The sequence below is a fragment of the Nothoprocta perdicaria genome, unplaced genomic scaffold, assembly GCF_003342845.1.
Source record: "Nothoprocta perdicaria isolate Ctin4 unplaced genomic scaffold, notPer1 scaffold_210, whole genome shotgun sequence".
Lineage (NCBI taxonomy): Eukaryota > Metazoa > Chordata > Aves > Tinamiformes > Tinamidae > Nothoprocta > Nothoprocta perdicaria.
Genome location: NW_020455317.1, coordinates 1 through 15,468, shown reverse-complemented (window position 1 = coordinate 15,468; position 15,468 = coordinate 1).

Sequence of the window (15,468 nt, the reverse complement as noted above, 5' to 3'; positions counted from 1 at the left end):
ATTTGGTAATTTATGGGAGTCAGGGCTTTAAAACATGTCAGGGTCAGCTTGTATTTATGAAAAATCAAAGTATCTCATCAATTTTACACTCCTTCCTAGCAAGAAATATGGAAAAACACCAAGGTTAAAAAAAAAAAAAAAAAGTTAAACTGACATTATGGATTTCACCCTATTAGTAACTCAGAAGTGTTTGTCTGTAGTCTTCCAGAGCTAATAAATCTTAAATTATTAAATATACAACACAGAAAGCATCCTTTGTGCTTTTGTATGGCTGAGTGCTGTATTCTTCTCTGCTGCTTGAGCTGAGGTTGGTTGTGGGTTAAGGAGCTAAGTTAATACCTGGAGTGTTTTTTAATTTGGTGGGGTTTTATTTGTTTTATACATACAACATGCTTCTGCTTATACAAACCAGGAGACATTCCTTCTGCACGAGGCTCTTTTTATTCTGTWAGGACAAAGTGCCTAACTCACACAGATATTTTAGACAATGCCAGTTCAYGTTGCCTATTTCCTTGTACATAAAAACAAAGCCTCAAAAAGGTGGAATAACGTGGATGCTCTAGGTGCTACATCTTCAGTCACACATTTCTAAGAATGTGGGCCCCTCTACCTATATAAGCAATAAGCTTTGGAGATGCTTGGGAGGCTCTAAGGCCACGCCACTAACTCATCACACCATAAACTCTTTTGCTGAAGCTTAAGCAAACAACTTGTCCAGCTGAGGCACCAAAGCACCCTGAAGCCTCCAGCAAAATGTGCTGCTGCAGGCTGGTTACTTCTGCTATTCCTGACCCAGGAGCCACAGCCATTACTAGGATGCCTAAGCCTATCCCATGGGAGGAAGACACCAGCAAGAACATACTGAAATAGCTGCTGAGAAAGAGATCCAGAGAAGTTTCCATATTAAACAAAAGAAAATTAAAAAGCCTAAAAATACCATTAAACTTACATAGTTTTCAGTATTTTACCCTCAATATGAGGTAAGACCTAGATATGAGCATTTGCATATTTGACACTATTTCTCCTTCTCTTGTTGATTCTACAGAGTATACACTCTGACATATAGCCATAAAGGTTAAGATTCCTTATGATGCACTTCTGGTATGCCTTTATCATTAAACGGAATACACAGGTTACAAGTCCAGGACTCTTGAAATAGGTCTAAGGTATCACATTTAATTTGCCCTTAAACTGCATTGCCTAAATATACATATATGTGTGTGTATTGAGTATTTATTCCCATTAAATTTTTGAGAAAATCTAACATGCCCCCAAACACAGAAATCCTTTCCATCCCATACAGGTCTCACAGTGTTTCTTCCTATGCTGAAAAGATCGAGTGACAGCTGGCGAGGTCATTGTAAATGAGGGAAAAAGAGAGTCTTGTCTCCATTACCAAATGGCAGCAACTAATCACTGTCACATCATGATGTGTTTCTGAACTGTCCACAGGTTTATTGTAGCCATTAACCTATTTAAATATTCTACTTGAGGAGAAAAAAAGTGTGGGGCCCAGTTCTTGGATCCCAATCTTCTGTAGTCATTTGAACCAATATGAAATGAATGTAAAGCACCACCAAAACAGACCACATCTATACCAAATTAAATATGCTGAGGTACATTAGACCCTGAATATGGAGCATATTACTGTCTACAATACAATCTCTTCTCCTGCAAATAATGCAAAGTGGCTTCCACAACTTCCACTGAAAATGATGCTCTCGTCTTTACCACAGAGTAAAGGGGAACACAACCGAGGGACCAAGGCGGATTCACACACTGCTTCACCCTCACAGCAGCTTGCTTGTGCCATCACACTCTTAGACCACTTGATGGTCACCTCGCTGTAGTGTAAATTATTCCGCTGGGGCATGGAAAGGGTAAAAGAGACTACAGGAAGGAGGGTTRGGAATTTTCTTTTCCTCTCATTTTAGAGTTAACAGTCTTTGTCATATATTTACATTATATTAATAGGTGGTTGATTCCCACACTGATTTTCTTATAGGATGTCAACACTGTTGAGAATTATATGTAAGCAATGAGTATTTTTTCCTATAGACACTGGAAAATATTTCTTAGGGAGTCTCATGAATCTAAAGTGCTACCTTGGAATCATCTGCTCCTTTTTTTTTTTCCTCAGGAAAGAGAACTGCATGAATATGAGACATCATAAAATTATATTGAGTATATGTTTACACTGCATGCTATTCCCCAAGATTTCTATCCAGTCAGTACTGTASCCAGTATAAAATCATATCTAATGACCAAATAGACGGTAGGATCTCCTGTCAGTCAATCTTACACAAATCTTTGCACACTGGGAAGTTCCTGACACTATGTAATCAACGTCTTGTGGTGGTCAGACACAGTGGGAAGTCCCTTCATCTCTGGAGTTCATGACAAAACCTGGTCATTCCACAAAGCCAGTGTAAGAAAGGCAAGAGATGAAAGCATAAGACTGAGTTTCAGAAGCTGTATTAAAATTGCCACTCATGGTAACCTTTGGAGGTGGTGTGAGGTCTGCCTCCATGCWTGTTGCTGTAGCTGGCATCCATGTACCCCCGCTAGCTCTAATCATCAAGTCCAAGTGGGGTAGGTGTGGCAGCTGGGAAATCAATGCACAATTACTACTTAAGTAGTCTCCCCAGCTTCCTAAGTGTGTTTTTCAGCCTCCTCCAAGCTCTCTATTGCCATAGCTACATCAACAGTACCATCTAATGTACACATATGTGATTTATATACATACGATCTTCCTGTCACAAGGACCTTCACCTCCTGGAGAGGCACCAAGACCATCTTCCAGAGGACTCTAATCTAGGCATCCAGGTTAGCCCTCCCAGGAGACGCTCTCCACAGTCACAAAAGCGATACTGCTCTCTCTAGAGCTCAGAACTACACCTGACCCGGCTTTTCCTCACAATTGAAAATAGGCACAGTAGGAGGTGCCCTCCTACTTTATAACCACCTTAGAGGCTCAGTCCCATTGTCCCATTTATATTATCTAAACCTATAAAGATGCAATCTCAGCTGAAGATCCTAGGTGATGCTCTAGAAATTGTTATAAATAAGGACGTTTTGTAATAGAACAAGTGGTTATGTCATGAACAAATTTAGCCCTTTACATTCTTCTTGAATTGATATCATAAAAAAAGTATTCAGCATAGATGAAATTTCAGGGAAAAAAAAATCAATGGAAACTCTGAGCAATAATCCTCTTTTAAATTGGGCAGATCAAAGAAATAGTTGAAAATATCAGTGTATGAATTCAAAATCTTGTACATGACAAAACGTGTTGGGGACACTTAATGCATCTGCCACTCTATAGCTGCATTTTATTTAGTACTCTGGAAGTATAAATGCTTCCCCACTAGTGGAACCACATAGTTTCCAAAAGCTGTCTTCCATTGAGAGGACAATTGTTTTCTATAGAGATGAGAAACAAATACCCATGACCCAAGTCACCTTGCCCCAGCAGGCTTTTGCTGCGGCTTCCTCTGTGTAAATACAACAAAGTCTGGCATCAGTCAATCCTGCCAGCCCACACTGAGCCACCACAGAGTACATCGCTATTTACTCTTCCTATTAATCTGTCAGTGTTCTAGTCAAACACGTAAAACAATATGGTGCGTGCATATCTTGACTAGTCATTGCTAAGTTACTGAGGAGCAACATGAATGAGTGGAAAACCATGCAAGAAACGATAACGCGAGATTTTTAAGGTATGGAATATTGGCGTTTTCAATTGTCAGCTTAAAGGAAGCAGCCATGGTGCTCGTAGCATGGTGACAGTAATGTGAAAGCTAGAAACTAGACCTAGTCTGCTTCTTTCAATGTAGAATAAATGGGTAGTGTTTGCTCTGCTAAGATGTGGGTTTAATACTGACTCTTTTATAACCTCCCTGCTCTGTGCAGTGAGGAAATAGGAGACTCAGTATGCTGCAGTTCAGTTAACTCCACACCACATGACTGCTGACACAGGGCACAAACCAATGACCAGAGCTACCAAGGAGGAGCAGGACCATATTTAGAAGGATTTTGAAATATGTGAAACACTGCTAACTTACAAACCATGTTCAAGAAACCTAGTTGAATCTAAAAGATGTTCAATGACCAGCAGAGAGTCCACTCCAGTGCTCCTTACTTGGACAAAGTCAGCTCATTCATAGCAACTCCTGCCCAGTACAGCATCTTTATAAGCCAACACGTACATTCTGTCACACTGCTGAGTCAAGCATATTTCTTGCATTTCTCTGAGAAATAATATGTGATGATTCTCCAAGGCTTTGTCAGATCTGAAAATCTGCCCTATCTGCTACCTCTTTAATCCTCTTATTTATTCATTTATTTATTTATTTATTTATTTATTTATTTATTATTTTTTCCCCATGAATGAAATGAAGAGCATGTGAATGAGAAAGCTGGAATACAGGAAATAGGCCATGGGGTGCATTCTCACTGCCAAGAAGGCTTTACCTCAATCAGAATAATCTTTGCCCAGTCAGCAAACTTTGCAGAGCTTGAGCAGAACTGGAAAAAAAAGCATGACTGTAAACATTACAAAACTAAATGACAAATTACCAATAATAATCATCTAACCATTTTCAAAAAAAAAAAAAAAAAAAAGAGTTAGTTTTGTTTTTCCTTTATGCTCAAGATGATGAAGTTCTACTTTGGCACAGCAATACACACGGCAATCAAAAATCCTGGATCAGGGTGTAAATTTGCCTTGGAACTAGTGACTTATAAGGTGATAAATTGTAATTGTACTGTATTGTAATTGTACTARGCAATTCAAATTGAAAATGAGGCTTATTGTCTGGCCAGATTTAAGTTGACCAAAACAGGCCACAGCGTATATCTCTTTGGACACCCAAAAAGCAAGTGGTCAAAGGATGCCCAGAAAAATGTCTGGAATTGATCCAAAAGCAAAGAAAATAGCATCATCTCCACCCATGCTCAGGCAACAACTAGTGAAGCATTCAGAAAGCAGACCTACCCCTCACAATCAAGCCATGAGTTTCAAGGAGTTAGAGGCAAAACACCACTCTTTAACTAAGTCACTGTTAGTCACGCTGAGAACAGATAAGTACATTACCATTTCAAGACCAACAAGAGAATCACAATTTATTGGTAACAATCTTAAGGTGGTAAAATCCCTGAGTGTGCTTGGCATTGCTTATCTTGTCAGGCTTGCAAGAAAGTGCCACAATCATCTTCTGGTAAAGTCGAGACAAGCTGGGAACTGCAATTGCTATTCTGCCCCATCTGATGTTTCAACCTTGCAGCATACAGGCTAGCATCTAGGCAGTGACAGTATTATCTGCAGTCACCTAGTCATAATCAGGATTTCTCAAAATGCCCCAAGGTTTGTCCATAACTGAAAATGTGGTTATGCTTTAGCTAAAGATAACAGATCTCCATTTAAACCTCGGGAATTACTACAGTTGCTAATTCTAATATAAGCATATCTAACTCAGAATGCTCCATTAGCCAATATGAAAGGAACTCATATGTATAAATTTGATTTGAAACACAGAAAGACATCCCTATGTCTTGTTTCCTGAGGCTGAAGTTCAACCAAAGTTTCTGTATATTCTTCAGATATAAATGCCTGACAATTAGACTTGTCTAAAGCAATAACAATCTGCAGCACTGAGATCTTGAATCAGGGTAGCACATCCCCACTCAACGGCATCTCTGAAATGTTAAGTTCATGAGCCAACTGTTCCAAGGGCAGCAGAACGACTAATCTGTTCTTTCTTTCTACTCTTAAAAAAAAGAAAAAAGAATCATTGACCTTAATACTTCCAAATCTCTCTTCCAAGAGATTCACAAGAAAAGCAAGTATATTATATTTTCAACCAATGTTTTGAACTATAGCACTTTGAATAAACTTAAGAGCACAAACCAGATCCCTAGCAGATTTAAATTACAACGTAAGAGTTTGATGCTAAATATTTATAACTCTGTTGAAACTCTTGTTCTGATGTCTTCACATGAGACAGTTCTCCAAAACATCTTTAAAAAAAAAAGAAAAAAATAACCTCCCTAATAAAATACATTCACATTGTTAACACAACAGAGATTTTTAACTCTTTTAAACTATTCTATCATTTAAGGACAAAGTACTTCATATTCTTTGATTGCTCCTTTATTATAGCTGCTTCTAACTTGTTCCAATTTTCAGGGTCCAAAAGATGGGTGGAGGAGTTACAGAACTCAGAGCAGTAATCCAAAATGCGTATGTTTTTATGCATAATGGCATAAGTTTTTACTTCTGTGGACCCCTCAGAAATGATCAATAGACTGCTGATGGAGGTAAAAAAAGTAGTCTAAAATATGTACTACTCGGTTTCAAGTAACCTCAAAATACACCTTATTTATTTATTTCTATGCTGGTTGCAACAGCCTCACTTGATTTGAGAGACCCTCAAATAAATCGAGACCCAATGGCTCCAAGCACTGAGCAAAGTCCTAAAACAGATCAGCAAGAGTACTATGATTTTCCCTGGACTCTAGCTAACAAGTCCAGGATGTTTTTCAAGTGACATATGCAGAAGGCTTCTCTGATCTTACTTTACTGAGAAACTTCAAACATTCCATATTTCAATAGAGCATTTTTGCAAAAATATTCATGTTTCATACATAATTACATTGATAATTAAAAAAAAAAAAGGTAGGTTGGGGCAGTCTTTGATTTTTTTATAACATAGATCTTAAAAACTGAACTAATTTAGACAAGCAATGTTTCTTCCCTAATTTACCAAAGTAAAACATTTTGTGGTCAGTTTAAGACTACAGAGTAATAAAGAGAAAAATGTCAAGCTTTTAGGAACTACAACCAGAAGAAAAAAATGAAACCTAGAAACAGAAAAGCAGAAAAGGKAGATGATCCAAGGATCTTAGGAAGTAAAATAAGTTATGTAAGTTATATAAGCTGTCTAGTAACATGAAAGTTTGCTTTGTGATTCTATGAACTTTGTGATTTTATGAACTAGTAACTGGCAGCGTGGGAGGGACAGGGGAGTCAGCTCTTCTGGAACCAATGAGCATCGTCCCTATAGGATTGAAAAGGTAATCAAGAAACCTTCCTAGAATAGCTGGATATTCGAGGTGGAGAGCAGTATATAGCTCAAGRAAACTTAGAGAAAATCAGTCTGCTCCTCTATCTTTCAGCACAGCTCATCACTTTACCCAAGTTGAGGACTTGGTGCAGTACTTCMGCTGTCTCAGAGACATACTTCAGAAGGAGTAACAGAGTCTTAGTTTCTGCCACATCTTCTCACAACAGCCCCCATATGCTTCCAGATTACCAGTTTGATTTTTCCATTTCCTTTTTCATTTTATTTCTTTGTTTCCCAAGCTTAGTATCCTCTAAATGCTGGCATTTATATCCAGTAGCATTTCGGAGGCTTTTCTAGACACCATAGCCTCAGATGAGTTTAAAAAGAAAAAAAAGAAAAAAAAAAACAAAAAACAAAAAAAAAAAAAAAAAAACCCAGTATCGTGCACAACTGCTGCATACAGTGTAACATGAAAACCATGTCTCTCCCTTCTATTTATATATTCTTTGTGTCTCTGTCCTTTACAGCTTTCTCTTCACAAACCCCAGGTGTTTGCAGGCATAATGCTCCCAGTGCTGCAGCAAAGATTTTATTGTGAAGGGCCTTTTCTTTACCACTTGTCCTAAACCTGTTCGCAAAGTGCTACATGCGTTCTCCCGATCACCATAAAAATCAAGGAACAAGAAGTCCTCTGTAAGCCTGCCCAGCAGCACCACTATGACATTGGTTGCGACAGCTTTGTGACCCTGCATTGTTTTCCATTCATTCACAAGTCTTTTTTTTTGTTGTTGTTTTCCTTTATTTCTGCCCCCTCAGGGGCGGGGGGAAATAGAGAAGGGGAGAAGCCTTTATAGGCATTTTATCTACTGTAAAAAAAAAAAAAAAAAAAAGCATGTGTGCATTGGGGTAATAGATTAAAAAAAAAAACCACAATGTGACAGCTACTTTAGAGAACACTGCATGGAGTTACAGTAGTTAGGGTTTCAAAAACCACCTGCAAACAAGTGCTGATACCATAGCAAACTGCTCTTAAGATTTCTTTTTTCTTCTTTCTTACATGGTACTTCTTTTTGTTTTTTTTTTTAAGATCCCTCTTACCATTCTAAGCCCAAAGTTGGCAATGAATTTATGTGACAGCTATGAAACTAGTATTAAAATTGTGAATAGTGGCTAACAGTTTTCATGCCCTCAGTGTTAGCATCTTCACACAGCAGTGAATACAGGGGCCGAGGCTGGTGAAAGGGATGGCAGCAAAGGGAGGCAGGCAGACTGATTACTTGGGTTTTCTTTCTTATTTATCTGCATACAAGCATGGAGTGGGGGAGAAAGGAGGAAGACTGGAGCATGATAGAAACAACAAAATACAGATGCCAGGGCTCTTGCTCTCCTGTGGGCACATGCTCAAGATGGGGCAAGAAATGAGCAGAGTGAGAGCCTGGGGACATTTTCATCTCCTCCTCTGCTAGAGGAGAAGGAAGAGCAATCAGGAGGGGAAGCAAGAGGGGCACAAAGTGAAGGGCATCCAGATTTGCTTTCATTTAAACAGGTGCCCGAGGAGATTTAAGACACAGTGGATACGTGAGCCATGGCTCCACCACTTGCTTTGGGAAGACAGGTAGCAGGACCAGGAGACACGCAAACGGAGGAGGGAGCAAGAGGTTTCCGAGCTCTCCCCTCAGGGCATGTGGGGGAACAAATTGGTCCCTCCCTCTGTCCTTTTTCTGCMTGTGTGTGTACAAACAAGGTTAAATAGGCAGGAGGGAGCCACGCAGCATCCACACATGCACCTGGGCTTTAGGAAAGGCAATAGCAGGTGCGGGCTGAGGAATTTCATGTGCACTCAAACAGGAGAGGAGGAGAAATGTGGGGTGAAGGAAGAGGTACAAAGAGGTGCATAATGAGTGTGGCAAAGGGCACTGTGTGTTGGATGGGTCAGGCCAGGAGGAAGAAGCTAAAGGGAGCGCAGAAGAAGGGACTTCATTGTCTCCAGGGCTGGAGCAGGAGAGGAACAAGTCCAACATGCAGGTTTCAATGAAAGGGAGGAGTGGAAGGTGGCTGAGTATAGAGAAAGCAAATCCATTTCCCCTGTTGCTTTTTTTTTATTTTTTTGGCAGGGAAAATGGAAGAGGAAATACCAGAGAATGGTCCAAGAACTTGGCCCCCTCTCCCAGCAGGAGATGCAGTTACGCAGTTACGAGACATGCCGGCAGGCCAGGATGCAGAGGGTCGGGGAATGGGAGGCGGGGGAAGGGGCGGTAATTTGCGGCGAAAACTCAAGCCTGAAGTTGAAGCAGCAGAGGAGAAAAGGAGCAATATGATCAATACGGTTTCATTGTCGGGCCCCCGCGTACCTCGGCGGGAGACCATCTGCTCCCTGTCAATGCATCACCTGCTTGTCTGGGCTGTTGGCGAGGCAACGGGTGGGCGGCGGGATTAAGGAGGCCGAGTAGGGGGGCTGGGGGTGGCCCGCGTGTCGCTCCCGCTCGGGCTGGGGCACAAGGGGGACGGCGGCAGCGCAGAGGGGCACCACGCTCCTCGGGGCCTACAGCTGCCGGGTGCAGAGACAGCAACACCGAGCTGAGGGGCAGTGGATGCCGCCATCACCCTGCCTCAGGGGTGCTACAAAGACGCATCCTCTGCCTCCTTTTCCGAGGCTAACTCTCCCATCCCTGGGGAATGGGGTGGGGGAAAAGCCCAGCCGTAACTAAAACACTCATTGCTCGACTGCTGCAGTTTCACAAAGCCACTTTCCACTTGCAAAAGGCAGCGGTTTTGCTCCTGCACTGAACACAGAAACGTACCAGGAGCTCAGCACAGCAGGTGCTAAGGGGAGGAAAGGCCTTGGGGCTTTCTTGTGGCTGCATCCCGCAGATCCGTGCTGTGGATCGTGAAGGGAAACAAGCCACCATCGTGCCACAGCCCCTGAGGGAATCAAAAAATGTTTCCTGCAGCTTTTGCAGTGGGCCTTCTGCAGTCCCAGTAATCCATAAGAAGTAGAAATTAGATAAAACAATGGAAATAAAAATAAGAACTTTGAAAAGGAGCTCATGGAAAGCTGTAAAACAAGAAGTCTGGAAAAAAAGGAGAAATCCTCAGGTGTATCATGGCAATGACGGCAGCGGATGCCAAGCCTCTGTCTGAGACATAGACTGATTTGATTTTTGGATAAATATGAATATTGTTGATATTAAATATCATTCACTCTCTAAGCAGATAATTTATAAGTTCTTGGATCTCAGACCTCACAATGCTAAAGTGCTTCACTCTTCCCTCAGATCCTGCCACCAGAGTAAAAGCATCGCTGGTGCTCGCTCTTGTGGCACCACGATGGGCTGCACCAGCCTCAGTGAGCAAGTGTCAGAGTTTTACATACACACATAGGTAGGTAGGTATATATACTCCCACATACAATATATTCCCAAGAGACCCTGCATCTTGTGCTGTCCTACAGCAGAGTTCCTAAATAGGACCTGATGTTCCCTATGTTTTACACATGTATTACAACCATCCCAAGTATTCACGGTTTCGGGCATTTTCTTACAAACATTAAATGTAAAGCAGATTCTCCCCAAAGCAGATTAAGGTTCCTCAACCTTCAGAGGGACCATGGGTCCATATGTAGTTACACATTAAGACAGTAATATCAGGATCTTGGAACAATGTCTCACTCTCTTGACAAATAAATAAATGAATAAAGCCCCATGGCTTATCTTGCTGGTCTGATGAGTTTCTCATTAGCATATATATTTTTTAACTTTTCTAAATCCCAATAGAAGTTTCAGGCAAGAATGAAGGACAGCATAAACAAGAAGCAAAGTTAAACTTTCACCTTTGCAAACAGATCTTCTCTCTATTATCACATTTATTACAAGCAACTACATTGGGATAGTGTTGGTATTGATGCATTGCAAAGGCCTGAAGCAGGGCCTGAAAACATTTCTAGTTTTAAAAATAACTCCTGTTACAGGCAGTTAGTACAGTCTAGGGGCATAAGTGCAGAGAGGACACAAGCTAACAAATGATGTGACCTTCGCCAAATCTCATTTTACCACTTTGTTACAGTGTCATTAAAAGCCAAACGGAGTGGTGCTTAACTCATTATTCTATGGTGAAATAAAGGTTACCAACCTAATGTCTGTAAATATCTAAAGCTGTTAGGTGCTACATCTATGTTTTCATTAAATAATTTGTGTGAAACTGGCAGTTTTGTGCATCTACAAATGAAGCTTCTTAAACTACTGCAGCAAGTTTTTCCAAGCAGTTAAAATCAAAACACCCATTACATGTGACTCATTAGGATGTAAAGGTGTTTTCTTGTTAGTCTGTAATCACTGTGGAAGTAGTTTTTTATGCGGTATCACACTTGCATCCCAGAAACCTTAAAGGAGTTTTCTATTGACATGCTGAACACAACAAGAAGTACATGCTTTTAGGTGTCACAGCTAATAGTCCTCACTGTTTGCATGAATCAATAAGGAGAAACCAGACTCTTAAAAGACAGACATTTTGGTGCTCAGAATGTTGTTATTTCATTATCTATCATATAGCTGAGAGCAATTCACAGAGAAGAAATACTGAATATTTGTATTCTGGATTCACTATTCATTTTAATACTCGGAAGAGTATGCTTCCGAGCCATTAGAAGGTAACTACATCAATTATAAGGTAAATGTGGAACAAATTGCAAGAATCACTTCTAGGAAAACTAAAATCAATACGTGGATAACTAATACTGAGAAACAAAGGTAAAGCACACATCTCATGACAATGTGTAAACTGCAACTTCTGCAACTCCTCTATGAACTTACTGAGAAAGTGATCCATCTTCTCTCCCTTGTGCATAGACTCAGAAAGGCATGTGGAAGAATACATTCACTAGGACAGGAGACCTTGAATGTCTTTTTGATTCTGAACCTTGAAGTTTAAACAATAAAACCTACCCAATAGAAGGGAAGCAAGATTAACATTTAACCTCTCTGTGCACTTGCAAAAATAATCCAGTCAAGCCAATGAATATCACTAGAGGATGTTTTCTTAGCTAGAGCTAGAGTTCCTCAGAGTTTTTACTATATAGATTGTGTTGATGCAGTGCTTTTGGATTTATACAAGATATCTAACTTAGTGATGAAAAGCAGGAATGTATGAATGACTTAGCATGATGCATTAGGTGGAGTAAGCACTGAGTCATGGGCTTTTTTGTCACACTGGAGTAGTTTATGAAAGGAGTGTGTTATCAAAGGAATGGGAGTCCACTCTACTGAAGCTAGGGCTCACTACACAGGTTGGAAATATTGGGACAAATATGAAAGGGCAGTATGCAGATAACGGAATAGTGAATTTTGTTACGCCTGCAGTCAGAGACTGTCTACAAATACTGTACTTTCTTGGATGAATAAAGGATGAGCAATGTTTTCTGACTGATAAACACTCTGATATACTTGAGAATGCTATGCAATATGCATTTTCTTTAATCATCCAGTCATCTCTTTTCTGGATGGCTACTTACATTTGGAAACAAAAAGCGACACTACAGCATATGAGGAGCAAGCTCTTGAAAGAGAGCTCTTGAAAGACCTCCCTTCCCACCCCGGCTAAAATTCACTGGCAAAAATGTATCATTATTCAGGAACTTTTGATGCAAAGGAGAGGAAAAAAACTATATATAGATAAAATAATGTTAGCCCAAATGCCCATATTTCAACATGCAAGCAAATTAACCCTGAGATGGAAAACAACAGAATTAGCATGATGGATAGTGAAAGGTGGTTCTGCAAATCATATTTTCTATAATAGCAGGAAATATGAGAGTTGTACTGAGGTCTATATTATATATTACAATGCTTATGGACAGGGAGTGGGGAGGACCACAAAATGCCTGCTACAAGCCTCCAGTTTCCTGTTGCAACATGGAGAGGCTGAGCTTCAGAAGAGCAAGAGAAAGCACTTAAATTAAGCTCTACTACAGGATTATAGAGAGTAACAGTATATCTTTATTACCTAGAGCAGTAACCAAGAGACACTAATCTCCTCTACTAACAGATGATTTTTTGCATACTCAGAGTTTCTTTTTTCTTTAAGATAATATTATCTATTTGATATTATAACCTCCAGGTAGCAGATATACTAAGACTAATACTGATAATGGCAAGCAATAGGTGAAAAGAAGCCTTTTAAAGTATTAGGCAGAGAATCCTCACACTATGGTTCAAATATTTGTAATACAATAGGCCATGCTCTTTTAATCTGCTCTGTTTATTGTCTATATTTTGTACCAAAAAGCATTAGTTTCCTGTTAGCCAGCACTAAGTATGTTTCTGGCAGTAATTTCCAGCCTCTTCAGGCTAAACAAGAAGTGCAAGCAGCTTTCTGCTGCTGCAGATTCATGCACAGATTTGGAGTCATTCAAGCCTCTAGCCAAGTCAAAACAAATCTTAATTACTGGTACCATATCTACCCCAGGAATGACCCATGCAAATTTAATTGAAATTTTGTCTGGATTCTGAAGTGAAAATTAGGCTCCCTTCATGAACCAGTATGTTAGAAAATAATAGTTAGAAAATACCAACAGCGATACTTTAAATAAAACAGTTGAGCAACACAGTCTGATGTCAAAAAGGCATTCAGAACATAGTTTTGAAACAACAAAGCTATGTTCTTATGTAGCTAATGCAGCCAGCAGGAATTAAAATAAAGAGAAGTTTCCATTTAGCCAGGAGGTTAATTCTGGAGAAGAGGAAAATTAGGTTTCTTGCAATGCTAAGGCACAGATCTGTACCTTCTAAACCACAGAACCTCTCCTTAGCACTGGACATAGCTTTCAAAATACTTCTACAAGAAAGCCTCACCCACTAGCTGGAATAGCCAGGCACGCCCTGGGAGAGCTGCCTAACAGGGGTTGGGGAACCCAGAAAGACCAGACTATACAGGTGCACTGAAACACTATATGCTAAGGAACACTATGCACAGGACCTACCGGATGCCAAGTTCCTTCAACATCCTAAAAAGTAAACACTGAGACTAATCCCAGAGTTCATGATTTTGATTGGAACAATCCCAACTGAAGTAGTCTCAGTAACTTTTCTTGTCAGAGCACTGAACAATTTTAATTAATGCAAAATTTTTGTATAGATAACTTTGATTTTGTAGAATGTGACAGTTTCCTTGGGAAATCATTTTGCCAGAAAATTCCTAGTTGTGCTAATAACCAGTTTGCAAATTCCCCCCTTTAACCATAATGCAGGCAGAGGAAGAACAAGGATGTCCTGATAATCCCTCTCTAGGACCAGCATTTCAAACTGGAAATATTTTATATTTCCTTCTGGAAATACACAGGCTTCTCATGCTTATCAGGAATTTTTGTTGTTTGTATTAAATTAGGGTCCCTCAGCACTATTATCAGACTGTCTCTGAAAAGCTTCTCATCTGAACAAGTTTGTATTAAGGCAGCATACCTTAAACAGGAACAAATGTTGAAACAATAAAGTGAAATAGATGCAGGTAACATCAGTAAGATTACATAGGCTAGCTCTATGCAGGCTGTCATGCATATAAATTATTTTAATGATCTTTTGCTTTCATCTAGCATTTCAACCAAGAAAATGAGTGTAGGGGGCATTGAAAAAAAATGCAGCAGCAGCAGAGAAAACATAGCTGGGGACAGAGAAACCATTTGTCACAACTAATGCCACTAAATAAACTGAAGGGGACATGAAGTGTTTAATAAAAGGGGCCTAGATATAACACAGAGGGATACTGTGGAGGACAGAGTGAAAACAGGAACGAAAATCGGGATACTGATATATGGGGAAAACTGAGGAAATGACTCAAAGATGATAGCAATATTCTCTGTGTAATGCAAAATGAACACCTGGGCAGGTGTCCTGGATAAGATAGGCACTAAGGAATATATAAAAGAAATTAAATTAATCTGAAAATGGGGACCAGGGTAAAAAAGTTCAGCAGCATGAACTAAAAAGAACAGTAGCAGTAGCAGATGGATTTAGATATAGCAACAAAGTAAAGGATTAATGAAAGACAAGTCAAAGCCAGAAGGGAAATTTTGACAAGATATTTTTTGTTAAAGCACTCAGTAATGGTGAATAAGGCTGTTCCTCATAAGAAAACATGCTCAGCTCTGGTTGTGTGCAGAAGCAATATGGCTATGATAAAATAATACATACGTAAGAAAGCTTCCCTTGAAATTTGGTTTCCCTTTTGACAGAGTAAAAGCAAGCTTCTTTTGTTTTGGTCATAGCACTTAAACAGATCTGCAAAAATGCCTTCCAGACAGCCTATAAATAGCATCATTTCTTGCACTATTTTCTTTCTTTCTTTTTTTTTTTTTCTTTTTTTTTCAGACATCATCCAAAAACCATATTGTGTGTATGCAAGGTAAGGTAGCAAA